The 26547-nt window shown below is 41.0% G+C and overlaps 1 protein-coding gene across 7 annotated transcripts in view; it reads right to left on the reverse strand.

The window, feature by feature from the left end:
* The window catches only part of FOXP1 (forkhead box P1), a 378109-nt gene that overhangs the window by 206882 nt on the left and 144680 nt on the right, over positions 1-26547 (reverse strand). For 6 of the 7 annotated variants that reach the window (XM_030956506.1, XM_030956498.1, XM_030956504.1 and 3 more), the window contains exon 3: positions 11445-11510. The gene's annotated coding sequence lies outside the window, so the exon portion shown is untranslated. Of the gene's footprint in view, positions 1-11444; positions 11511-18538; positions 18558-26547 lie in introns of those variants that run through there. The other variant, XM_030956501.1, reaches the window with a different exon arrangement.

Genomic DNA, 26547 nt, shown 5'->3' on the forward strand with positions numbered 1-26547 from the left:
ATACACAGATGAGTACCAACACTGTCACAGAAGTAAATGCAGGTAAACATGAACTAAATTTGTGAAGAAAAAGTAAAACCTCAGACTTTGCCCCTTCTCTGGAGGCATCTGGTCATGTCCTTTCTTAGAGATGCCAAGGTAGCTGCACCAATGGTCCAGTCTCCTATACCAGCACTTGACAGTGCTCTTAAAACTTGCTGAATTCAAAAGGGGAAAGCAGAAAGTGAGGCAAGAGGAAGGCAGCTCATCCTTCCAAGAGCCATTCACCCACAGTATCCAATCGCCCCAACTTGACAGCAGATAGATCCTGAGGATCAGACCGTCACTTGAAAGCATTTTATGACCATTTTCAAATGCAAATACTTTCTGCTGAGTCTCCACCTCGCTCAGATTTGTACCAATAATTTAGAGGTCACCAGCTATTACATCTTATTATCTAACCCTTCAGACTCTGCTTTCTTTCTTTTTACTCTTACTGCTCGCTGATGTTTCCATTCACCTTTGAAGATGCCTGTTTAATTTAGCTGGGTTTTCAGCCCACACTGTGGATTACATTTCCCACAAGCTTATTCCAGCAATTTCTTGGCAATAAATGATATTTGGATACCCCACAGAAACCCCACATCAAATATTGATTACTGTTATTTCCATTACCAGAGGCTAAACCAGTTAGGTCCTAAGGGCAAATTAAAGAGCTTGCTTCCAAGTTCTGGTCCTTTAGAGGAAGGATGTAACTATTCTCCACAACAAGGAAGATGCTGACACAAAAGCAAATAATGGCCCTAAAAATGCTTCATTCTCTGGCACGGTTAAATAAAGAAAATATAGTAAACTACTTTGCATGCAAAGGATAAAATCAATATCATTTCCATTCAGGCAATAAAAATTATAGCATATTGCTTTAGATACATAGATACTCTTCATTTAAGGTGGAGTTTCCACAATTCCCTGCTGAATACCCAGCTCTGCAGCATGCACCTCTCTATAGCACTCAGCAATCTCTGCTTGACATTAGTACTAAACAATATTCATTAAGAGCATAACACTAAAGTGCAACATGTAAGTAAATCAAACTCTCAATGCTCTATTTTACAAATTTCATGGGCCACTGGGGATAATTAAAAGGGTAATTATACAAAGTTGGTGCAGTTTTGAGACTCAAATGACATTTTCTGCTTTAAAGCACTTGATAATCTGGTATTTTTCTACTAAGACAGTCTTTTTGTACTTCGATGGTCAAACAGCATAAACAAACAAGAATTGTTTTTAAGGCATTTCAATTCTTTTTTCTCTCCCTGCACTGTTTTTCTTGATCAATACCACTCACTAATTATTCCTAAAAGCCCCATATTGTTAAGAAAAGCAGGACCTTTGGAAAAAAAAAAAAAATCCCTGATCACCATAAAATACCACTGAGTTTCAAGCCTGGTTTAAACCGTAGCTCTGAACAAAAATGGCATTGCTTTGGGTGTTTACAGCACTGGAGCACTCCTTGGTTTGTCACTGTGTTTAACCACTGCTCTAAAGCCAGCAAAGTACATTACTGGTAGTAACAGCTCATGAAAAATACAGCGAAGAAACTGCTAGTGGCAGAAGCATTTAACTTTCTTGTTAGCAGCCTCCCCCATGTGGCACTTTAGCACCAGCAAGTTGTTTATTATGTTCTGTGCCAGGCAAAACTGATTAAATGGGGCTCTTAAGAATCAAAGCGTTATAAATTCATGGAAATACAGCAAGCAATAAATTCCATGGAATTAAAAGCTTACTAGTGCTATTAGCATTTCAGGGTGTTTGCATTGTTAATAGTGATGTGCAAAAATGATGTTCCTATAAGACAAGGCAAACCAACAGAACATATGCTTTAGCTGCTACATTTTTATACCATGTCATCATCAATGGCAATTATTTTTTCCCAAAAAAAACTAGAAAGCTCATTAATGTTTTGAGGAAAAAACCTGAATCAAGGGTCTGTAGACTGAGGATTTACATCCCTAAAGAGAAATATTATGTAGGAAACAACGTTGTTGTGACTGTGGAAGAGCAGGAGATGGATTTCCTGGAACAGAGCTGGGGAGGAGGGAGAAGCGGCGAGGCAGGGTGACTTTGGTGACACCACAGGGACATGGTACAACACAACTTGCTAACAATTTAATAAGTAAACTCAATGCATAGTAATTCATAATATCAAAAAGAAAGGGCAATGTAGTCTGACCTGCTGGTCAGTAAATCTGTCAGCAGCTCTCCAAAGAGACATCTTTACTCCGGGTCACTCTATCATCATTCCATGGGAATGACTCTGTGGCAGGTGAATAACTTCTCCATCATTCCAGCAGAGCTCCATGTGACACACCAGCCCAAGCTGGGATGAGGCCTTCCCTTATGCCCATCTGTTTGCAGGTAGCTGATAACTCTGTAAATGGAATTTCTTTCAAGCGGAAACTTGGTAAAGAAACCATGTTAGGTGTGTGGCTGAGCAGGAGAGGAATGGGACACCTTTCCAAAACTGAAAAAAAAATAGGCTTTGTAGGGTTTGTTTGATTTGTTGTTGGGTTTTTGGGGAGTCTTTTTGCTTTGGGTTTGTTGTTTTCTTTTTTAAAAGGAACAATTTTTACCTCTCTGAGTTGCCTGAGCACACAGCAGCCAGATAATCTAACCTGCAATGTCCCTCTGGGGGGCAAGGGGAAAATCTGGCTCTCGTTGCAGACAGGAAAATCAAATCACCGCCTTGTTGCCACAGTTAAGGTCTGACATAGGATAAAGAGCATATTCTGGATGGTACATCATGCACAGCTGGCAGCATGCAAAGTCAAAAAAAAATAAAAAAAACCCAAGAAAGCTTTGTCCAGAACAAACAGTCCCCATGCCATGGAGTGAGTCAGCTGCAGGGGTAGGAAACGAACCCCAAATCCTGTCCTGTGGGCTCAAGCTCTGTGCAAAGGACACATTAACAGTGCAAACCCTCTCCCAAGACTGAAGGCCTTGACATTTTGTTTGCCTCAAGCAAAACAAAACAAAGCAGTAGGTTTTTAACTGCTCAGAGGCACGTTATCCTTTTGATGTATGCATGTCCTGGCAGTCACACATCTGCATCAGGAGAGAAATAGCCCATTTTTTTTGGCAGTTATTTAGTCCTTTTCATCTGAAAGTTGAAAATGCACCACCGGTGAACCTTTGCAGCTCTGGGTTCTGCATATAAAAAGCAGCTGCTGAATACATGCAGGGAGTGAGGGCTTTTTCTTAATGTTTGAACAGTTCCAAGTTCAAACCCATTAAAGTCCAGGTCACACCGGGATCATGTCGCTGTTAATGCATCCAGTTACACGCTGAGGGAAACCCAATATAAAACTATGATAAACTCTAGTTCTCCTGCAGAGATACTCTACGGTCTTGCCCAGATGATGCCACAGATCGCTCTTCATGGGCGGTGACCGGACAGGATGTCAATGTCAGAGGATGAGCCTCTTTAGAGCTGTTTTTAGAGAAGTCCCCTCAAATGTCCACAAAGCTTGTTGGGACCTTTTCCCTTCCCTCCTCCTGGGGGAAGAACTTACTGTCCCACTGATGTTTTCTCCTACACATCACAGGTTCTCACACAACCTCCTCCCACAGCACCAGCAGCCCACCCACTGCTGTGCTTTGCAGTGAGCACCCCTAACTCCATGCTCCTTCTTTTGGGGGCCGGCCCTCTCTGCAGGTGGAAACAGTCCCGCTTGTTCTTGGGGGACTTCACACCTGGCCAGCTATGCCCCAGGCATGAGACTGCAGATAACTGGTACCTCATCACACAGCGGTGCAGCCCTACTCTCCTGCCCACCCAGGAACCACCGCAGGACTTCAGCATCAGCTTCAAACACAGCCAGGCCTAATAAACCAAACTATTTACCCAACTCCTCTCTGAGCTTTCCACTCTAACTGTGCTGGGAAAGGAAGAAAAGGACTTTACTGGACTTTTTCACCTTATCAAATATCTAGAAAATCCAGTGGCTGATCTGGATGTATTTCAAGGCGAGTTAACTGTGGCAGCTTATGGAGCAGCACTGCTGCAGCTGGCCTGCAGATCATGAACACAGGACACAAATTTTGGGGACATTTAGCATGCACACACGACACACATGGGATTTACACCATCCACACGCTGAGTTTGCACTTTTCTTCTCGCAATTTTCTGAAACTTATTGCAGGGTTAAGAAACTGGAAAGAATCGTGAATGGCCTCAGAGATGGAAGATGTGTAATTTTTTAAAAATGAATAACTTTATTAGTAAAATTAAAATTGTCTTTAAAAAGAACTGCCTTGTGCACTTGAGTCTCATTGAGGAGAAACTTAAAAAAGCCAGTCTGCATTTTTAAACTATTGTCTTTCAGATATTCACCATTCTAAAGAAGAACAGGTCAGACTCTCCTTTTAATTACATGAATACAAATCCAGGTAATTCTTTCCATTTTAACTAATATTTTGTCTAATTAGTAACTCTTTTTTTCCTCACAAAACATGTATTTATCTGCTGTGAAATCAAAGGCAGAAATAAATTTGTTTAAAGATAGCAGAGAGTAAATAGCAAGTTTGGAACCTTTCAGCCTTACCCTGGCAATTCGTCTCATATAATTGACTCAGCAGACATGCTTACAATTTCTTACAACTTTTACAAGACCTCCTGTGGGCTTATTCTAACGTTCTCCAAAACTGAGCTCAAAGCTTTGGACTCTCTAAGCAAGCAACAGCAAAAGCAATCATCTTTCCCTCCTTAAAAAAAAAAAAAGGAAACAAACAATAAAACCACATTTTTCTTCCTGGATATTGGGTCTTAAAGAGGAACAAAGACGCAAATGAATTTCCACTGTTTCAGAGATAATTTTTCTGTTCCTTTTCAATAACATTTTTAATAATGTTCAATTTGCATTCACTAAATCTTTAGAAGCAAAATTTTCCCAATAAAATTCCTTTTCCCAATTACTGGAATAAAATTTCAGTGGGTAAGGATGACAGCAATTAAACAAACACAAACCACAAAGAAAGGGTTAAAGAATCCCTCACCCCCCCCAAAAAAGGAAATGCTCTCATTGCCCATATTATTGATTTATGCTGTTGTTGGCTTTTAAATGCAGCACTTTCTATTTCTAAGATCTTTACAGACAATTACTAATGTCACAACTCTGTGGCCTTGCTCCATTGGTGGAAGTGCCCCAGGAGCAGGAAATGCTGTGCCCTTCCACAGACATTTCCTTCCAGTGCTGGGATCCACTAACCCTTAATAAGTCAGAGGATTAGGTGGAACACTTGTATTACAACTAATAAAGATAAATACAGGAGCTATCAAAACTAACAAAAAGGGTATGACGGGAGAAGGAAGTAGACCTATTATGCAAAAGATGCCAATTTATCCTTTTTTTTTAAAGGAGGGGTAACAATTTTACCCTTTAAAAAAAAAGAGATCATCATATTTCAACAAAAATCTATTTTGAAAAGTAATATTATAAACTTGGATATTAACGGTCTGCAATGGAAATGACGTCAGAGTCTTAGTTACAAATGTCCAAATGTTTGTGCTACCCTACTAAAAAAATAAACAGTGAGCTCAGAGTCAGAAAGGACCCGTTTGAGCAATTAAGGAATATTACGCAAAACACACTGAAAAGTATAGGGCCAGCAGAGGTGGGAGAGGCACAAATTAAAATTCACAGATTGCACTGGGAGAAACACTGAACAATTAAACATCTCAGACGTGGTGTCTGAAGTTCCTGCTATTATCTGAGTGAAAAGTGCTTTCATATGTCGCAATGAGAAATTCGGGTAGGCAATCAGGAACAAAAAATAACTTTTTTTCTTCCTTTTTTTTAATGCCCTCACTCTAGGATGAGCTACCAGATAAAAAAGGGTGGCCTCCCATAATACCCACTGACATCACTGGTCTTGTAACACTTGTAAAACACGGCTGCCATCGCTGAACAACAATAACTTAAACATCATGGAAGATATACTTCTGGTGCAAGAGCAGGCAACAGGCAGTGACCTCACAGATGACCAAATAAAATATGCAACAAGAATCTATTTCTGGAGTCATTTTCTCACATCTCTAGATTTTGTAACACAGGAATGTGCACTGTCTGCAATGTGAGTGTTCCAAAGGCAGGGTCCACACCTGCAAGGGGCTCTTGCCCTTTGTGCTGAGACACAGGCACAGCCATGGGACCCCAGCAGACAGCCCTGGTGTGTTTGGAAGCCCACCAAGCCTATTACAAGGAAGTGAAAAACATCACTGTATCCACTGGCAAAGCAGCATGACTTGTAAAAACGTGTTAGCACAGCTCTGAATTCAGAGTTCACTGCCTGCTCCAGAAGGAAACCTTGAAACTGGGTATTTTCCATCACATTTTGTGTTTGAGACCACGGATGAGTTCAGGCTATTCTGAATTGGAGGTCATGCTCTGGTTCTGGAATAACGTATCAATGCTGTTCCTGCTTTTGCCATTCCCATTTCTTTCCTTGGCCAAGCGGTGATAAAATGCAGCACATCCTAACATATGGTTGGTTGGTTTTGAAGAACCAGGCCAGAAATTGCACGTCTGCATTACATGGTATATTATGAGCTGTTTCCTTGATGCACCTGTACTGGCAAACATCAGTGCATCCTTTTTGGCTGCTTAATTTGCAGTCACAACCTTTACATGTTGGGCCATTTTCAATATATGCATTTGTTTCAATACCTGCACCTGTCTGATCTGTGGGTGCAGATGAGGCTAATCTGGAGGTGTGCATGAACCCCTCAACCTTGTGCTCCACGTTCTTCCGGGATTTAGAAAGGGTGATGTTGCTAACAGGAGAAACCCCGTGGGATTATGCAAAATACTGGCCAAGTCTTGCTCACTTTAGCAATCTTCATGAAGACCAGAAAGATTTGGTCCAAAAGCATCAGATAAGAGGATCAAAACCTGCTACTGACTATCTTAAAGCGGAGAAACATACTTTCCTATCAACCCACTTGAAGATTTATAAGATATTAAGGAATATTAAGAAAAAGAAGAAAAGCTAAATGGGCCAAAAGAAAACAAAAGAAACATGTTCTCTCGAGATTGCTAATGCTGGCAGACAATAGCACAGAAAGAACTCCTCTGACAGATCTTTGAAGTCTTCAATACAGCAAGCTAGTGGGCCATGTTAATGAGATTTGCTCAGATACTTCTTAAATTATCCCAAAATGTCTTAATCTATTTTCTACATCTTCTTGACCCGATTGCTTCAGAAAAGTTACAGCTTCACACATGTTTGGACTGAACTTTTCATTCCAGCAGGTAAGGTCTTCAAACATTTTGTGTTTCCAATGACCCACACACAGTCTCTTTAGGGTTTACCCCAAAACATGCAGGCAATGTTGTAGTTTCTGTTACTAATGAATACAGAAACACTTTGCACCACACTGTATCTTTGAACCTTAAAAAAAGGACCTTCCAGTAACTCAGAGTTCTTAACAATTAAGGTATTACAACTTCTCCCAGTCATCCAAAAGTAAATAAATCCAATCTTAGATCTAAGGCCTGACAGACACTGATCACTCCAGCTACAGGACTACCACCCAGCAGCAAGGGAGCAGCAGGCAGCAATGAGGTTTATCTTTCCTGCTGAGGGTGACACAAGCACTCATGCAAAATGCTTCCAGTACAGCTCTGTGTAATTTGGGCACACTGCAGAGAAAACACTGGAGAAAATGCTCAAGAACCAGGTTGTCTGCTCTGTCACAGAGCTCCTTGTGACTGAAACCCAGTCCATATTCAGGACCCATATTCAGAAGTAGCTGCACACTACATGTTCTAGGGAGAGGAGCTGTTTCTGCTCCCTAATATGCTTTAAGACCTTTAGGTCAAAAGTAGGAAGAGTCAAGGTGCCAAATTCACTAAGGAAAACATCATCCCATCACCTTCCCACTGCCTGATGTGCAAGCACTCCTGCCGCCCAAGCCAGTACATAAAACAGGACTAAGGATATCACCAGCACAACTTCTGGAAGTCACCAGCAAGGAAGAGTGCTGGGGAGAAACTACACACACTGTTGAGCCTTTCATAAGCAGAAATGTGTCTGAAGGAGTTTGTTTCAGGGTTTTGACTTTTGCCTGCAATGGCCAGCAAAGACATGGCACAGCAACTTGACAACCTGGTTTGAGAACCATTTCTCTTCCTGATAAAACAAAGTTGGAAAAAAGTAACTTTTTTTGGTCCACCTTTTTTCCACATAGACCAACTACAGAAACCATTTTTTGTATTGAGCTTAGGAGAAAAAGTCCTTCTGACCTTTCTCCTGGCTTGAAGGGAGGAGAAAATACACCTATATAAGAAAGTTATAGCTCAAACCCACAGATTTATCTGTTGATCATCTCATTCAGCTCTGAGTTTCAGCAGGCAGCTTCTGGTTTATTATCAATATTTAATCAGCATTTAACTCTGACAAGCATTAAGATTTGAAATTTTAAACTCAGTGCAACTTTGCTAAATCCTTTGTGTTGTTTTTTTTGCTGTTAAAGGTTTTCTAAAGGATTCTATCTTTGCTATCTTAAAAGTCTACACGTGCCTTTTGTTATCAATAATGCAGAATTTTAGTAGCATGTTTTGTACTTTTCAAATTTTCAGCATGCAAGCTATCCCTGATTTACAATGCTCACTGAATGCTGTTTGATTATTGAAAATGTTTTTACTACATTTAAACAAATGACTGCTCCTGGAAAACTAACACTATTGACCATAATTCTGTAAAAATACATTTCCTCTCCCTTCTCCCCAAATCAAACATTTCTAATTCTTACTGTGAGGAAAAACTGGCATATAATTAGGCATTATGCCTAACAGTGCTAAATAAAGGAGAATGTAAACGTCTTAATTCTGAAGGTTTAACCATCAAAGACCCTTGCTGTATCTCTTCTGTTATTTCTGCTTCTGTTCAGAGCTCCTTGGAGCTTACAGGGAAAAAAAAAAAAAAAAAAAGAAGAAAGCAAACAAACCACGCAGAATAAAAATCTATTTTGCCAGCTCTGAGCTGCTCCCAGCCCGCATGCCCGAGGCCAGGCTCGCACGCAGGGCTGGGACGCCCGGGGCCACGCGGCTGCTCCTTGAGGAGTAGAGTCCTGCTCTGCAACTGCTCTGAGCGGCTTAACCGCTAACTCAGGAGATGGGATTTCACCTGAAATTAAGCTATCAAGCAATTGAGCTCAAACTCAATCAACCAAACCCTTAACCTTCCCTGTTTCAGTGGCACTGCTCTAATTAGGACTCTATCACTATTTCCATTACTATCTCCTATTCTCATGGTTTATTATCTCAGTGGTTTCAATTCTTGCCCAGTTTAAATGTGACATCCAGTTTCTTGGACCACATATCATTCATTATGGGGTTTTTTATGAAATATGTTGCATGACTACAGACCAATCCTGCAACAAATATTTTTTTGTTGAAAACTGCACCCCTCACTGCAGTGGAAGCAGGACAGAGCCAAACCTTCTTTGAGAAACAATCCTGACATTGAAAGACACCTTGAACAGCTTGTTTTCCATTAAGTTTTAAATTTTGTTGAACAGTTTGATAAGATATCCTTGAACACAGATCCACCTGCACACACCACGGCTGCCCCATGCTTCTCCAGTCCTCACTGTCTTCCCCCTGAGCCTGGATCAGCTTCTAGGAAACAGAGTTTGGCTGAACTCTGCTTACCAGCTCTGCTCAGGGGTGAGAATCAATAACCTATGATGCACAGGAGATCAGGCTGAAAAATCTAATGGTCTTTTCCAGTGAATCACCCAAACTGCTTTCTGCTGAAGGATGAGTGACAGAGGGGATGTGTGCCTGAGCGGTGCACTGATGGTAGTAGTACAAAACAGATCTGCTTTTGGAGACACAGCCTACAAGTTTCAGGGAGTCTAAAGGCAGTGTCCTGCATTTAACACCACCAAAATTCCGAATTTTCCTGGGTCACATAGGACACAGCCACACATGAACAAGGAACAAGAGACCCATTAATTACGAGGCCTTCTGATGAACCTGGGACTTGAAATTCTTCCCTTCTTCAAAAAACTCAAGGGAGGAACAACACTGCAGAGCAAGGAAGCACTAGCTCCTTATACTGCAGGATCTGCTTCTTCTCCAGTAGCTGAAATACATCTAATACTTCATGGGCTCCACCATAAGAAAACAAACCAGTAAGATTCAAATCTTGAAGAGAGGGATATATCATATAGCTGACATACACCACTGGCATGGCCAAGGATTGCAATATTCACTTGAACTTCATGAATTTCATCCTAACTAAATAGATATTTTTGGCAACAAAGAACTGAAAAAAAAATCCCAGATCGTCCTCAGATCTATTTTAATTTAAAACAGAAGAGAACAGGGACATTTTTTCCCCCTTCAAGTACATTTTAATAAAATTAAAAATAAAAATAGCTCTAATTCACTCCACTGCATTTAGTCATTCTGTAAAATTCTAAGTTTAAAATGAAATCACCATTTTATATTCAAACAAGGTCAAGAGAACAGCACTAACGAGCACTGACATCACAGTGAACAGCAGCCACTGCTCAGCGCTTACATCAGTGTTGCTTGTTGCTATGGTGCTTAACCGACTATTAATTTCTGAAAGAAGGTGATTATAAAGCAGCCATATGAACCTCAGTCAGATGACACCCTTCAGTACCAAACACTGATCTGCGTTACTCTTCTCCTCTGCAAGTTAATTTTGTGAATCACCACTTTTGTGATGTTAATATTCCTTCCCAACTTGAAACTTTGGACCAGAAGAGAGGCAAGGAGTTAATTTAGAAGCAAAGGACTTTCACACTGCTTTAAATAAAAATCATTTTGCAGAGAGTGATATTTCTTTCCTTTTTGCTGTGCTCCAAAGACTAAAAAGCATGTGTTTTAACTTTTGCAGTGATAATAAGCAATCAAATTAACAGCTAAATTTTGCTCTCCTGCTCTGCTCGACGTGCTGCTGGAAACCCAGGAGCGTCTCAGCTTGGGATGAAGTAGCACTGAAGCTGACTTGACCACTCCCCAGGGATTTGCCTCAGTAAGGGGACCTTGCCACAGGCTGTGCCACTGCATCTCCCACCCCAGGAGCCACAAAGACCAGCCAGAGCAGGCTCTTCCCATTCCCACCCAGGCTCTGCCCAGTTACCAAGCAGCCTTCTCGGAACATGGCTGAAAGACAGGAAGTGCATCTTTTTGGCCTTGCTCCTCAAATGCATCTGAACACCTAAGCCAGTGTCTTCCCCAGAAAAATGAGGATTTTTAAGGCACAGCATTTACTCCAAAAACTCCAAGCCCAGTGCTGCAAACTTTATCCATGTTGGCAGAAAAGCCTTTACTTTTGCAGCTAAGGTACGGTCCTAGAGTTCTCAGGATCAAATTGTTTGTTCAGACATACTTCAAAAATAGTGTTAAAGACAGTATATTTGCATTTACCTTCTTCAGTTGCTCCTGTAAAGCAATCTTCAGTTACAGCCACCCAAAAAGGTCACTCTTCTTACCCTGCAGAGAAAGGAGGTAACACACGTGACTCTGGGTCAGTGTCAGCAGCAACACCCAAAGCATTTTCATTGGCACCACATTTGCAAGTACAAACATAAATAAAGCAACAAATGAATCTAATCGTGTTTAATGGTGAATGACTTTCAGAGAGAGTTAATAAAAACAATCAAGTCACAGGACTGCTGCTTATCAGTACCAGCTAGTGTGAGGTTCTTCAGTTCAGCACAAACAACTTGGTCTTTGGGAGAAGAAAAAGAGAAGCAAAAAACCCCATGGAGATGAGACATCTTTGTTCTCTAACATAAACTTTCTTAATCTTGATGTCTATCAATCTATTTTCAGTTTGAATAATAAATGAGTTCAGTTCTTTGTTTCAGAAATCTGACTATTGTCTGCATGGATTCTCCTTACTTTAGGCATTTTAAGACCATTTGCAACCGCTGCTATTTTATCTTCTGGATCCTTTCTTTTTTCTCATCCTTTTCCATAGAGACACAGTCCTAGATGAGATTTTAGAACTAGCTGCATCTTCCTAATTCAGAAAGTTGTTTACTGTCTCGGGATATCTTCTCATTAAGCATTACCAAGAGCACGCCAAGCACAGCAAGGTGGTGAGAGCATTGGGTATTAAAAGGAGGAATAATTAAAGTGTATCTTTATAAAAAGTAGGAGGGAGAAAACAGCACGTGTAGGTTTTTTTTTACCCTGTATATTACTGCATCTTGTGTACTCTCTCTTATGCAAAAGAGTATGTAATCTTTTAAGAAACATGACAATCTGCCACTTTCTGTTCATGTAATTGGGATCAACATATGGTACAAGAGAAAAGAAAAACATTTGTTTATTAATTTAGATCAAGTTACTAACTCAAACCACTAACAGCATTTAGAATTAATTCCACATCAATTGACCAAATACCTTAACAGAGTAAAATTATAACATAATTTCACTGAAATGTTGATCTTCTGCTGCAGGGATACAGAGTACTAGGTAATATAGACAGAAAGAAATATGTGATAGCTTGGTGACACTGATGACTTCATACGAAACGGAAAGTCAGTGACATGTGGATGTGTAAGACAGAGCTACGTGAAACTCCATTTCATAAAATTCACACAGTGATGTGGAGTTTTGGGGGTGTTTGTGAAACTCACCAAATGGTAAGTTGTGCTATTTACATCACTAGGTGAAGCTTTTTACTGGAGTAGTAAAATACCAACCTCTGGGAAAAAAATCAGAATCTTCACTAAGTTCACTCAAAAGAATATGAACTCATTCACCATTTATTTTGGAAGGAAAAATGTTTTCACAGTGAGAATGAGGCATTACTTCTTTACCATTGAAACCTGATTATTTTTAGATGGGAGAAAAAAGGTTACCTTGATATGAAATCAATATTGGTTTTATCTGTTGCTCACTGGCATTTTATTTCATTTTTATTTTTTATGTTTTGTGTGAGAAGCAACTCTTGTAATGCAGTACCAGAACATCAGGGGCCAAAATTTGAGCATGTTTGCTGTATAGGAAGCCCTGTGTTCCTTGCTGAGGTACACATATAAGAAATTCCTGATTCTGCACTGTAAAGGACATAACACTACTCCATCATAATAGGTCAGGGCTCACCTTCCTGAGAGTATGTAAAACAATACATCTTTTATGTAAAATACATGACCTCCGACATGTGATGTGCTCTTAGATTAGCAACAATAAAGGCTTTTATCCTGCTTTGCTGCAGGGGTTATCTTGGGTTTGACACTTTAAACCTCTTTTCATATTTATCTGTTTTATAAATTTTCTGGGTATTTGGCAGTCAGATCCTTATTTTGGCAGTATTTTGGCAAGCAGGCTTCATTTCTACCCTGAGTCTTCACGATAGCAAAGGAACCATCTTAAAATGTACTTTTTAAGGAAGCTGCTGAAAATTACATGTTTGCATAAAATGTGCATTCAGTATCTCTTTGGGCAGTGCTGAAAAAGGCAGGTATCATTTTCTAAACACGTTTGTCTTGCATGAACCACACACCAAGGAAATCCGGCTCAACAATCAGCTGGTGGGAGACCAACAGAGGGTCTACAGGGGGCTGAGGAGGACTCAGCTCTCCTCATAAATTACTCCCTGATTGAAATCCAGACTGCTTTAATTTCTGGTTATCAAACTACTGCTATATGTTACCTGGCTTTCAAAAATATGGAAAATGCACCATTAAATTTAAAATGAGCAGCAGAAACAGCTGTTCCCACCTGTGAACATTTCTCATTAATAGTCTAAAAGTTGAGTATCTCAAAATGTAGAAACACAAATACAGACTTTCCTCCTGAAACTGTTTATATGGGTGAGTGAATTGATGTAGGCAACACACATTCCTTCCATCATGCTGTCTTTAAGATAAACACAAAGTACCATCAACACTGTAAGTGTGTGTGTGTGGAGCAAACAAAGAAAAAAATCCCATCCTACCAAAGCAAGACATTTTGCTACACTCATATTTTCCCCCCAAGGAGATGATTAAAATAGAAACCAAACCACAAACAAAAATCCACTTTGCAAGCAAGCAGCAGTGGTCCTGCTGCCTGATGGGCAGAGAGAAGGTCTCAAAGCACCTTCAACGCCACCTCCAAGGCTCAACTGATGCCATAAACGAGGAAGAGTCCACGCAAAACTCTGTGCCCTGAACAGATTTTACCAGATATTCCTGAAAATGTCAGGTTTGTTCACCACATGCCTCAGTTTACCCACTAGCGACATAAGTAATTGTAACAGAGTTTGAAATCCTTGGCTATAAAGATACTTTTTAAAAACAGTGTTTGGGGCAGGATTTTGGAAAGACAACAACAATCTCAACCTGAGCCAGCGCCACAACCTCTTCCAACAGAAAGGCCACTCTTGTCCTGGATCAGGCCCTACCTATTCCCCTGGTACCGAGGGACCAGGCAAAGATCAGAAGCTTTGACATTACACCTGCTGTTGGGCTGGACCTTGTAACTCTTCTGATCCAACAACATTTATTTGATTTAGTGATCTCCTCCTCCAGGGCAGCGAGGTCATTCCAGGGAGGCTGCAGGATGGAGCCCTAACTCCAAGGGACCAGTGCAAAGCCAAATTTAACCAACAATACAGAGACTACTCAGAAACAGAGACCATTGCAGAATGAAAGTCTACTTGAAACTCTAACATTTTTTACTAATATCTAAATGAGAACAGCCTGGGGTATAGCCAAAAATAGATTAACAAGGACCTTGATCCCACACAAACTGGCTCTGAGTAATTTTACACAGGAAAGTAGAACACCAGTTGAGCTGCTCCTCTGCTCAGAATTACGCATGTACATTTTTTTGTCAGTGTCCCAGCCCTCAGAAGCCTACAATTTATTACAGGAAACCTAAAGCAGCAAAGGAATCTCCCCTTCACTACCTAGAAAGCACACTTTTTTAAAAAATTAAAAAAAAAATAAAATAGACGCATGTACCTGATAGCACAAGAAAAAAAATGGTTTTGAAATTAGATTTTGATTTATTTTTCTTATATAAAACCAGCTGAAATGTATTTAATGTGCCTGATTAAAATATTTACTAAAAAGCTTCCTGAAAGTTTTAAAATACCAAAACCTGATCGCCAAAATAAGCACTTCTGTGCAGTAATTTCTTCTAAATAAAGTGAACTGTAACCACCTAATACAGCTGTTCTTTCCCCTCAAAAGTCCCTGAGTCACATTCAACTGCACACAGGCTGAAATATCAGATATGTACTATTTATAATATGTCTTATTCTTATAATCATTATTTTCTTGTCCTATCCAGGAAAAGAGGCAGTCTGTGGTTTTATCAAGTACATATTTGTAAGAGAAAAACAAAAATATTTTTATTTGGTATTTTGCTGGTTCTGAAAATACAGAATGTACACTGGTTGTGGAGAAAACATCTGGTACCAGGTAGATTTGTGGACCAGTCCTGTACACAGGTTATTTCCTCACCCAGCACACTCAATTGGGTTACTTGCCTAACACAAATCATGTGTAGAACACAAATGTTTTGAGGATGGTCAGTAGTTGTCTCTTCAGGTTTGTTGTACCTATTTTATTTTTAAAGAGAAATTAATATATTAAACTAAATACCTCAAATAATCTGGGAGAGAAAATTTTTTCCTGACCACTGTCAAGGCGGCCAGTTTTTATTGTGCAGCATATATAAAATCTCAGGAGGCATGGCACAGGAGATTTTCTATAGCAGCAGTCCTTACCACCTCCTCAGAAAGTGAAATGCAGGTGAACAGTGAAACTGTGAGAGTCTAAGTGCACTTCTTCCACCTCTCTTTGAAGAGGGGGAAGCGGATTTGGTACAGGCCAAAACACAGGGATATCAATGCTCACTACCTTGCTGCTTCTCAGTGGAAGGAGGGAGCAAATCATACTCTATTTTCCTTTTCAGTCATTAGCAGGCTGTTCAGAATCTCTGGCTGGTGCTTATTATTTATTCCAAACAGAAATAAAATAAAAAAAAAATAAATAAGAGCACGAAGACAAAGCTATGCGCAGCACATTCGCTCTTTCAAATTAATATTACCTTTCAAGTCCACCGTAACCTTGGAAAAGAATAACTCGGCGTAAGCCAAATCTACAAAACTAATCACGATCCGTTCCTCCCCCGCTTTTTAACAGCTCTTACAGGGAACACACGGGTGCAGTTCGCAGGCAAGTTGGGAACAGCTCGCTTCCAACGCGGGATCTGCACCGCGATCGCTCAGTCCTGCATCTCTGACTGATGGATTGCTTGTTTGCCTCTCGTGTGTGACAGCGCTGGCCCTCACCGAATCCATCCCAGGTGAAGGGAACGCGCTCCCGGGAGCCACCCAGCCTGCCAGGTGAGGAGAGGCCATCCCCGAGCCAGACCCCATCCCCTCGGCCAGATCCCACCTCCCCGAGCCAGGGGCCACCATCTCCCGGAGCCAGAGCCAGCCATCAAACGCCGCCGCCTGGCTCCTATCGCCAGATCTTCCCCGTTTCTTAAAATAACTCCCCGTGCCTCAGTACCAGCCTTAACCATTTTATGCCTGTGCTACAACTCTCCTCCTGAAAACTTGACCTCTCCGGGCGGCAGCAGGCGGACGATGCCCGTGCCCGGCGGCGGCACCGCCGTGGGCTGCGGGCAGCGGGGCCGGTCCCGCCGCTGCCCGGCCGGCAGCACCGCGGGGCCTCGGGCAGGGCTGGCGCTGTCCCCACGCCACTTTCCGCGCACACACACACACAGGGGCACGGGGACACATCGCTGCCCCCGTGCCGTGACCCCGGCGCTGCTCGGGGGCACTTCCCCGCCACTGCCCCCACCCCCGCCGCCCCTGTCCCGTCCCTTACCTGGCAGGCGAGTGACACCCTGGTCGTGGTCATGTGAAAATATTTTCGAGGTATCCTTTAACAGCCTTTAAATATTGAAGCCTAAAAACAATATTTGCTGTTTTACCTTTTGAAGCTTTAACAAAAGCTTTGTTTTAGCATTTACCTCGGTGTGCAATAAGAGTTAATAATCAAATCCGTCCCAACCCCCACAAATGTTAAACAAAAAGATAAAAGAAATGCAAATAGCTATTGTCATGGAAAGTTAAAGTACCTGTCTGTATTTTTAAGTGAAAACTATTATCTCTATCAATCAAAATTTAAGAATACAATAGCACTAATCACACGAGGTGCTTTGACTGAGGTACTTTTCCTCATAAAAAGTTTTTTTTTTTTTTTTTTTTAAACTGGTGCATAAAAGTAATACACTTACAATTAGACACGGTATTTGTAATTTTGTTATTAAAAAACCTCAGCAGTCTTATTGTTAATAAATGCCTCTGAGTCTGTAGGCTGATTCGTACCCAAGAAGACCAAAGTCCCTACATATTTTAATAAGGTTGATGAAATTTTATTCAGATTCTCACACTTTCCAACATGTGGTGGAACAGCACACTCTTCTGTTTGAGAGGAGTTACTCAAACGAAGGAAATAGTTAATTGGGAACCAAAACTACTACTTCTGGCCTCGCCGCACATTTTCCACATTTCTCCAAGCGCTGTCTGTGCTTCAACCCTCAGCCTCCAAGACGTGCCCTTTGTCGTCTTTTCTTTAATTTTTGATGCCAATTCCCTCCCGTCGGACCCCGACGCTCTCCCAGCCCAGCACACATTACGTATACACTGTGTACATTGTGCAGGCACACCGCACGGATTCTCTCCAAAGTCATTTTTAAAACTAATTTGTCCAGACGGAATCAGAAACCGAGCTGCGCAGTTAATAAGTGCAGGAGCGAGCGGCAGTAATTACGCCTGTACTAAAAGAAAGAGCCCGAGATTAAAATACCTATAAGTAAATAGTTGAGGCAGGATGCCATTATGCAAACTCTGCTCTCGGGGAGGGATGTCTCCCACACTGAGGAGCAATAGGACTGTCATTTTTTTCCCCCTGCAATATCAGGTTTCCTACTCCACAGCTCTGGTACTCTGCATCATGGCTAACATCTCTAGTGTGCTATTAATATCAATGAAGAGACGATTCAATTTCCACATAAGAAAAACCTCCCTATTACAGCGCAGACATTCGAGTGAGGACCCTTGCAAAGGAAACAATAAAGACCAGAGGGTTGCTTTTTTTTTTCCCTCCCCCCTCCTACTCTTTTTTTTTTTTTTTTTTTTTTTGCTGCTTCTTTTGCAGTTCTGCGTTGCTCACTGTTTGAAAGCTTTTAGCTAACAATGGAAGCATTATCTTCAGGACAGTTACAAAACAGGATTTGTTAGTACAAAGAATAATAACACCAAACTCATCCCCCCCACTTCCCCACCCCACAAATACCTGTCTATTGCAATATGGCATTCAATACTTAATTCAGAAGTATATGCCAGAAACACCTGTATTCTTGATCTAATTCCCTGCAACGAACTCCCTCAGCAGATCAGTTTTGCTCAAGGAGGATTGGACAACTACAAACAAACAAATATTTTGTGCATTTATAAAATGGAACAGAAAAAAAGTATCTTATTCTACCGAGTGCAAACTTACCCATTAATAAGGAAGAAAAAGGCTTAGAGCTGTACAGTAATTCCCAAACAACTGCAGAAAGTTGAGAGTTTGAAAACACTAAAGCACTTTTGACTATCAAGCCTTTCTGTGCTTCAACACTGGCTGCAGTGTAAGGAAGGACTGAAGGTATGTGGTCTAAACACAACAAAAGCCACTGCCTTACTCTAGATTAAATATGCAGGAAGAGGCCCCTTTGCATAAACACAAACACTCAGCAAATGAGTAACTGGCTCAAATCAGACGCCTGCTGTGCATTCTACCTGTCCTGATCTCTGACAAGCTACACAGCTTGTTTAAGGGGATAGGAGCTGCAAAATCAAATCAAATCATAGTGCTAAACGCTCTGCTTCTCTGATAGTAAATAACAACAGCACCAACAACTCCTCGCCAAACGCTCATTCCTAATCTAAGCATTGCTCTGGCACAGAGCTGAATCCTGTGCTGTGCCCACTTTGGCTCAGCCACCCATCTCACCACAGCAGAAGAAACACAACCAAACACCACCTGTAAAATTAATTTTCATTAACTGTACTGAAATCCAATACATTCGTGGCCCAGCCTTTTCTTAACAAGGATTTAAAATTTGTACAGGGACTTTTGGTTGAGTTGACAGATTAAATCTGCATTTGCTCTTACTGTCCCTGTTTTGTTTACTATATAAAAGACATTCCAGGCACAGATCTATTTTAGCTGTTATGAATCACCACATAATGCACACCTATTTACTAGTTTATTTGGGAAAAAGGAAGAAACTTCTGAAGTGTTCCTTAAAAACATTATTTTCAAAATATTGCTCTCATGAAATGAGCCCTCCAAACTATATTTACTTCAAAAAACAACTAAATTAGAGACTGTGATAACCACGAAACATATCTAAACATTTATTATTATAATTGAATATACATAATTACATACTGTGATTTACTCTTCCTTCTAGAGAAATAAATTATTTTTCAGTCTCGTTTATCCTTCCAGTCCAGAAATAGAATGAAGCAGCACGATTTTAAAGCAATTGGAATTCACCAGTGTCCCTTCCTAACTTAAGGAGTCAAATCACATTGACCTTTTATTGTAAGTCCTAGCTACATGTTGGTTTTGGTAATTTAATTATTTTTTAATAACTTGCAGTATTAAATGATTGCCATTGAAACACAAATAAGATTATACTCCTCTGCCTTACTCTCTGGTGCTCCAGACTACAGCGTAGCATGGACGGCACGACTGCGTCCGGCCCCGAAATTTCATTCTGAAAGAGCACTTACACACAGGCAGGCACAGGAAAATTCAGCCTTACAAGATGCAACACACATTTACTGGATTCTCAAGCATGTGTCACAGATTATTTCAAAGGACACTGGATATAACTCACAGTTTTAATAGGCATCTAGCATGTTCAGTTCCACGGAGCACTCGTATGGTATGGAGGGAGTTTTCACACCTCCTTGGATAAACTCACCAGGTTAAAGCACAAAAACACTGATAACATGAGCTAGTCAAGCCTAACAGGAGAAAAATCCTCCAAGAAAGAATCCTGCGAGAAATTTTAGAGCCCCTGTGTCGTTCACCATTTTTGCATTGAAATGACCTTCCAAATAAGTCGTCAGATAATATGTTCACATGGATGATACCGATCTAACCTTGATGCAAATAAACCATAGAACAAAATTTAATCAGTATATCACTGTGTAAAAGCCTTTGTCCATCCCAATGGAGCTTCTAATGACTGTTTTGGCAGTTCTGGCTGGTAGTTATGCCTCCCTGCTCATATATATCTCATACTGGTTGAGCAAGCTAATGGAACTGCTGTTAGTGGAATCCAATATTAATACCCTGCATTGTGCAAAACTGGATGCAACTGAATATATTACACAATTACAGGTAGTATCTAATTCCATAGGTATTAGATACTGGTCTCTAAATTAATATTTTAATAGAGAAAGTGATATAAATACTACATTTCAGGTAAGATATCTATGAACTCTGGATCTGCCAGTCTTCCTGCTGTAAGCCTGCTCTACACTCATACAGCACAGACACAGGACCCTGACAAAAATTGGCAGGCAAGCTTTAGATGGTGAGTGACACATACTGATGCACAGAGTCAAAGATGTCATCTTCATACAAGCTCAACTAGTTATGAGCTTGAGAGAAAAATGAAACAAAAAAAAAAACCTAAATAAAATAAACAAAAAAAGAAAAAAAAAAAAAGAAAAAAAGAATCAGGGGGAGAGCAGAGCAAGACCTCCAGAAAATAAACAGGGTGTACAGTTTCAAAGGCTACAGACACAGACATTTCATTGTTCAAGCCAATTATCAGTGGAAAATAATAACAACAGATGGATTCAGAGTCACTGACTTTTCATATGCACTTCATCTCTGCACAACAGATGATGAAATGCGAGAGCTATCTCGGAAAGGCAAAACATCTTTCAGTAAAAGAACTCTATACTCCAGATGGGGACCTTCTAAGGCAGCTGATTATCTTCTTATAGTGTTGTAAGATAGACTTACTAAAACATTTCCAGAACTGATCAGATTGGATGAGCACAATGGCAGCATTATGAGGAGTAAGTTGCTCCGGTCTCAGACTTGTTACTGGACTACTCAGAGATTTCAATGGGCTCAGAGCTGCCTGTCCCATTTCCACATCAAGTACTGGTTCTAAAAAATGGGCCCAAAGCTGCTGCTCCCAGTCTGGGCAAAACATGGGCTCGGCTTAGTGTGGAGAGGGGATGCAGCTATGGGGCCACAGAATCAGTGTCAGCATGAATTGGTCCCCAATAAAAGTCACGAGCAAGGTGAGTCTCCTCACCTTCTGCAAACACACATTTCACACAGGGACACAGGCAGAGGACAAAAATGTTTACATGTTTACAAGTGGGACTGTTTCCACTGTAATTGCCAGATGTAGAGGGAATTCATCATCCAAGCTGGGAGTTACCTCATCCAAGTCAATGGAGTTACACACTCACAAAAACTGGTGCGAGATGCAAGAAAGACATAAATTCTTTCCTATAAAGCCTTTACAAAAACCCATCTTTTTATGGGAAATAAAAAATTGCTTTCAAAGGGAAATAACAAACACATGTAAATTTTGGTGGTTCCGGTGATAAGCAGTTCCAACAAATGTCACAAACACCTACCTAGCACCACCTTCTCCCACTCAACCTGAATACCACAAAGTATGTGTTTTTGATCACATGAATCAGGTATGCCACAACCTCAAAACTTAAAATAAAAAAGGAGTAGTGGAAAAATTAGCTCATTAATCTTTAAGACAACATTTCTTTAATGGAAGAACACTACATAAGTAGTGCATTAAACTGAACTGGTTGCCATTTCCACAGTTTCTTCTTCACAACACCACAAGGAAAATCTAAAGAATGGCATTCTCCATAAATCAATACCGCACACCGAGGGGGAGCGAAACACAGCACACACGCACTCTGAACTTGCACCTAGTGCTAATTTATTTCACAAGTTACAAAATATTTCTGAAGTAGGGGGCTGTTGGCTTCACAAACGTGAAGGGAAGAGATGGGTTTGTGGGCACAGCGTTTCCCCTCTTTGTGAACTACTTTGTCAAAAGTAAATTCACAGGGGAACATACGAGCAAAGAGTAAATTTTGCCCAGGGCAAAATTCTGCAACTGCTTTAAGAAGCAAACAAGAACACAAAAGATGTGTAATACAACCATCTGGCTCTACTCATGCTATATCAATAATCCCCAAAATTTATCCCCACCCCCTTAATCAACCCACACTGATGCCACAAAACCAAATGGCATCACTTATGCTTCCTGCCCATCACATTTTGAAATGATATTTAATATGCATACAGTACATATTTGCATGTTAATCAATTTCTTTAAGAAAAAAATATTTTTGCTTCTTTAGCTATTAGTTCTGCCTTTTTTCTACTTATTCACACTGGGATCTCTAAAACCACCAAGAAAGTCCTTGTGGTAAAGATACTCTCATATCAACACAGCATCTCAGGTATCACGATAACGTACCGGTCAAAATTTCAATCTCTTCTTCTCTCTAGTTTTGTGTCACAGTTTGAAAATAGCAGAGGGTGAATAATAACATGCCAGCAAAATTAGCTGTTCAAGAAACACGGGTAAGCAATCCATTTTGAACTCGGGGTTGGATGCATTTCTAAGCATTACCCTATTTGGGATGCAGGGAAGGAATGACAGAGGGAAAGCAGGGTATCCTATGTCTTTTATTTTGAAAATTTGTACAAATTTTTCAGGCCTCCCCAATCCAGGAGCCAGTCTGCTCATGAAGGAGGAAAATGGGAAACTCCTGACCACAGATGGGGGATGAGCCTCTGCTGTGCTTTGGCTGAGTGCTGCTCTCCCTTCCCACTCCAAGCCTGCAGTGGAAGACCACCTCAGGACAGACAGACAGAAAGCCATCCAAGCAAAGTGTCCAAAAGGGTGGCTCTGCGATTGTTTGGGGGAGGGATTGTTTTCTTGAGGGAAAATCACCCTTGTAACCATCATGAATCATACCAGGAGCGCGCAACGTGAAACCGGTACCAAAAACAACACTACAAAGACGGCCTCTCTCTGGCGCTCCACCGACTGACGGCCGCGGCCCCGAGGGCTGACTCAGATCTCTTCTTCTTAATCGACTTTTCTGCAACAACATACCCCAGCCCCAGCCCTGCCTCTCCCCGTGGCTGGCTGGCACACTCCCTGTGCCTGGTGCTGCCCGGGGGACACGGCACGGTGGGGACGGTGCCCCACGGCCCTGCCATAACACGAACAGATGGCTGTTACACACAGCAGGAGAAGTACAAGCCCTGAGCACTCATGGCATAGGTGGAAATGTTTTGCAGTTATTTTCTTTGGAAATAAGCATATGTATAGCGGTTATGTCTGCTCCCTCATCCAGACTACCAAGCTGAGATCACAAACACTTTGTTAATTTTTTTTTTTTTTAAATCCACTTTTGGATTGCTTCTGTTGTTTGTACGGCTGGACTTGTACAGCCTCTTTGTAAGAATTGAAAACAGTCTCCCACAAACACAGGAATGGGCAAATGGTTTAGAGAGCTAATCCACACCTGGGCTACGTGAAAAGGGCTCATATTTTCCAAACAGAAACACAACCGCTTTTATATATGAACCAGATTTGGATCCAAATGCTAAACCCTTCACCACATCCTACGTGGGACTCTGTGATGGTCACAGGCAGTGGTGGTGGGTGGTGGCTGTGCTGATGGCAGCCATGGGCAAGGAGCTGCCATGCCCTTGGACTTGGATGAGAAGGGCAGACCTGTCCTTGGTTACACCACAGTGAATGCAGGGTAATCCCCATCCTGCACACGCCTCTTACAGAAGAATCTGGCCCTGTCTCGTTACTCTTGTTAGAAAAATGAAGGCTGTGACAAAAAATAGCTGAGAACTACATCTTGCCGATGCCAAAATACAATAATAACATGTTCAAAGATTTAATTTAGAAGACTACAAAGTCTAGCTCATACATCATAACACCTTGAAATAACACTTTAAGGTCAAATCCTGTGCATTTTTGGAAACCACCAAAACATAATGAAGTTTTACTTAAACACAGCATTTACATTTATAACGCATTTCAGATTCTTCAAGTAAGCTAGACCACATGCTAGGAAAATGTACTTCCCACAACATACAAATTAAGTCATGTACAGCCTTCCCTCCGCAGGCTGAACAGCCACCGGCACAAATGGAAGTCCTGTGTACGGATCAAAGGCTGCACGTGGACCTCAGAACATGATTTTTTATATTTTGTTTTTAATTGGCAAAACATCAAATCCCACTAGCAGTTTATTTTTGTTGCCTTCCTTGCCCCTTTTCTACCTCTCCCCCTTATTTCACAACGGAACATTTTTAAACCACCAGAAGTCTTTGTGGCAAAGATGATGTCATACTGACACAAGATCAGGTGTGAGGTATGGTATGAATAAATACTTATCCGCAAACACATTTAATTTTCAATGGTTGGGCATTGAAAGACAAAGAAGTCCTTATGCAGACATATTAGCCGAGGATTTCATTTCGAATGGTCTACGTTTAAAAGAGCAGAACACACAGTGCAAGCCTAGAAGAAAGAGGAAAAAGAAGAACCAAAACCCCTTGTACTGTCCTTCTTGTTTTTTGGGAAAGCAATGCACAGCTCTGCTCTTCACAGTAATAAATATATGGTGCTTGATTACTTTGCCTTTTAAGTCACCGATACCATACAGGACAATTGTCCTTTATACACTGGCAATAAAAACTCTCCCTAGGAAAATAAATATGTATTTTAGAGTAATCAAGCAGGAACTAATTCTGTACTTTTTCACAAGTAGCCATTTACTTTGGCACCAAATGGTAATGTGTAGCAGAGAATGCAGTATATGCTTTAACCCAAGAAAAATTAGACTTGAAAATTAATACACAGTGAAAGACAAATTTAAAGCAGCTTTCTTGTGTTCTGACATAAGAATATAAAAATGACACGAGCAACTAAAGATTAGTTTACATACTTTTCAATCACAGCTGCCGCTCAGTAACCACAATACCTTTAAAATGACATTCCACCGAAACAGATACAGTTTGGCTGCAACAGCAGCAAGACACAGTTAACATGGAATTAAAAGGACATTTTTTTATTTACACACATCGTACAGCACTGAGCCCCAGCACAATTACAATGGAAAGATTTTTAGCATGATTAATTTGGAAATAATCTAGTGATAAATAGAGTGCATTGCAAGTGATTCTGCCGAGCAAATTTTTATCACCAGCCTTAGATGTCAAAACACAGTTTCAGGGACAGAGAAAGAACAAGTCTCATCTTCTTGGTTAATATTTAATTGGGTGCTAAAGATTCCTCCTAAAGACCTCTGAACCATCACTGACAGCCCCACAAGATGTCCCCGTCTGTGAAATAGATACCAACCCTTTCTGTATAAACTAAAATAACATTAAATTTAATCAAACCATTCAATTAATAAATCACTTCAGTGGACATTGCAGCCCAATCCCTGTTTAATTACATAATTTTAAAAATATTTGCACACTGCAACCACTAAGATTGGCTCTGAGGTTTCATAATACACACTTAACACTTGAGTTGGAGAACAAATTTATTTAATAAATGCAGAGATAAGTACAATAATGCCACTCCACTCAAACTGCAAAAATCACTTAGCATCTCCTGCGAGAAAAAGCAAATAAACTTTTTCCCTATTTAAATGCATGTCCCTGCTATCATCAGCTCTGCCCGAAGCCACCTCCTTTCTGCCCTTGTCCCTGCAGTCCCTGGGATGCCCAAGCATGGGAAGGGGTGGCAGAGCTGGTGTCCCCCACATGGCACAGTGCATCCTTCTGCTTTACCTTCACACAGACTCCCTAGCCTCCCTTCCTCCTTGCCCTCTACCTTCATCCTTTCCTCCTCACTTTTCCCTCTATTTCTCCCCATGTTACTTGTCTGCCCCTTGTTCTCTGCTGTTTGTTGGTGTTCCAACTCCCCCCATTTCCATCTCAAACTCCTGCCCTGAGCTTCCTACACCTGCTCTCTTCCTCACTGCCATCTGAGATAGCTGAGGTGAAAAAAGCTAGTTGGGAAAAAACCCACAACAAACAGGACAGAGAGAAGAGGCTGGGGAGGAGAGCAGGGAAAGAAAACAGAGTTCAGTAAGGCCAAACAGAACTGCACAATTTCCAACAACAGCGAGAGATGCTCCAGAGCACTGGGATGAAAAATAAAAGCCATGGACCAAGTGTATTAGGTGAAGCAGGATTCAGGTTCTGGGGTGGGTGTAACGCCTATATTCACAGAAAAACTCCGTGTCTCCCAAGAAACCTGTGTTACTGCCATATATAACTAGGTGTGACAACTTGGGAGAGGTTGAAATACATATGGACCAAGCAGTGGCCTTAAATGAAGGGGGAAAAAAAGCAAAGCTAAGGGTTTGTCACAGCTTGGAGGCACAGCTGTGTGCACTCATACA

Source organism: Camarhynchus parvulus, chromosome 12 (genome assembly GCF_901933205.1).
Source record: "Camarhynchus parvulus chromosome 12, STF_HiC, whole genome shotgun sequence".
Classification (NCBI taxonomy): Eukaryota; Metazoa; Chordata; class Aves; order Passeriformes; family Thraupidae; genus Camarhynchus; species Camarhynchus parvulus.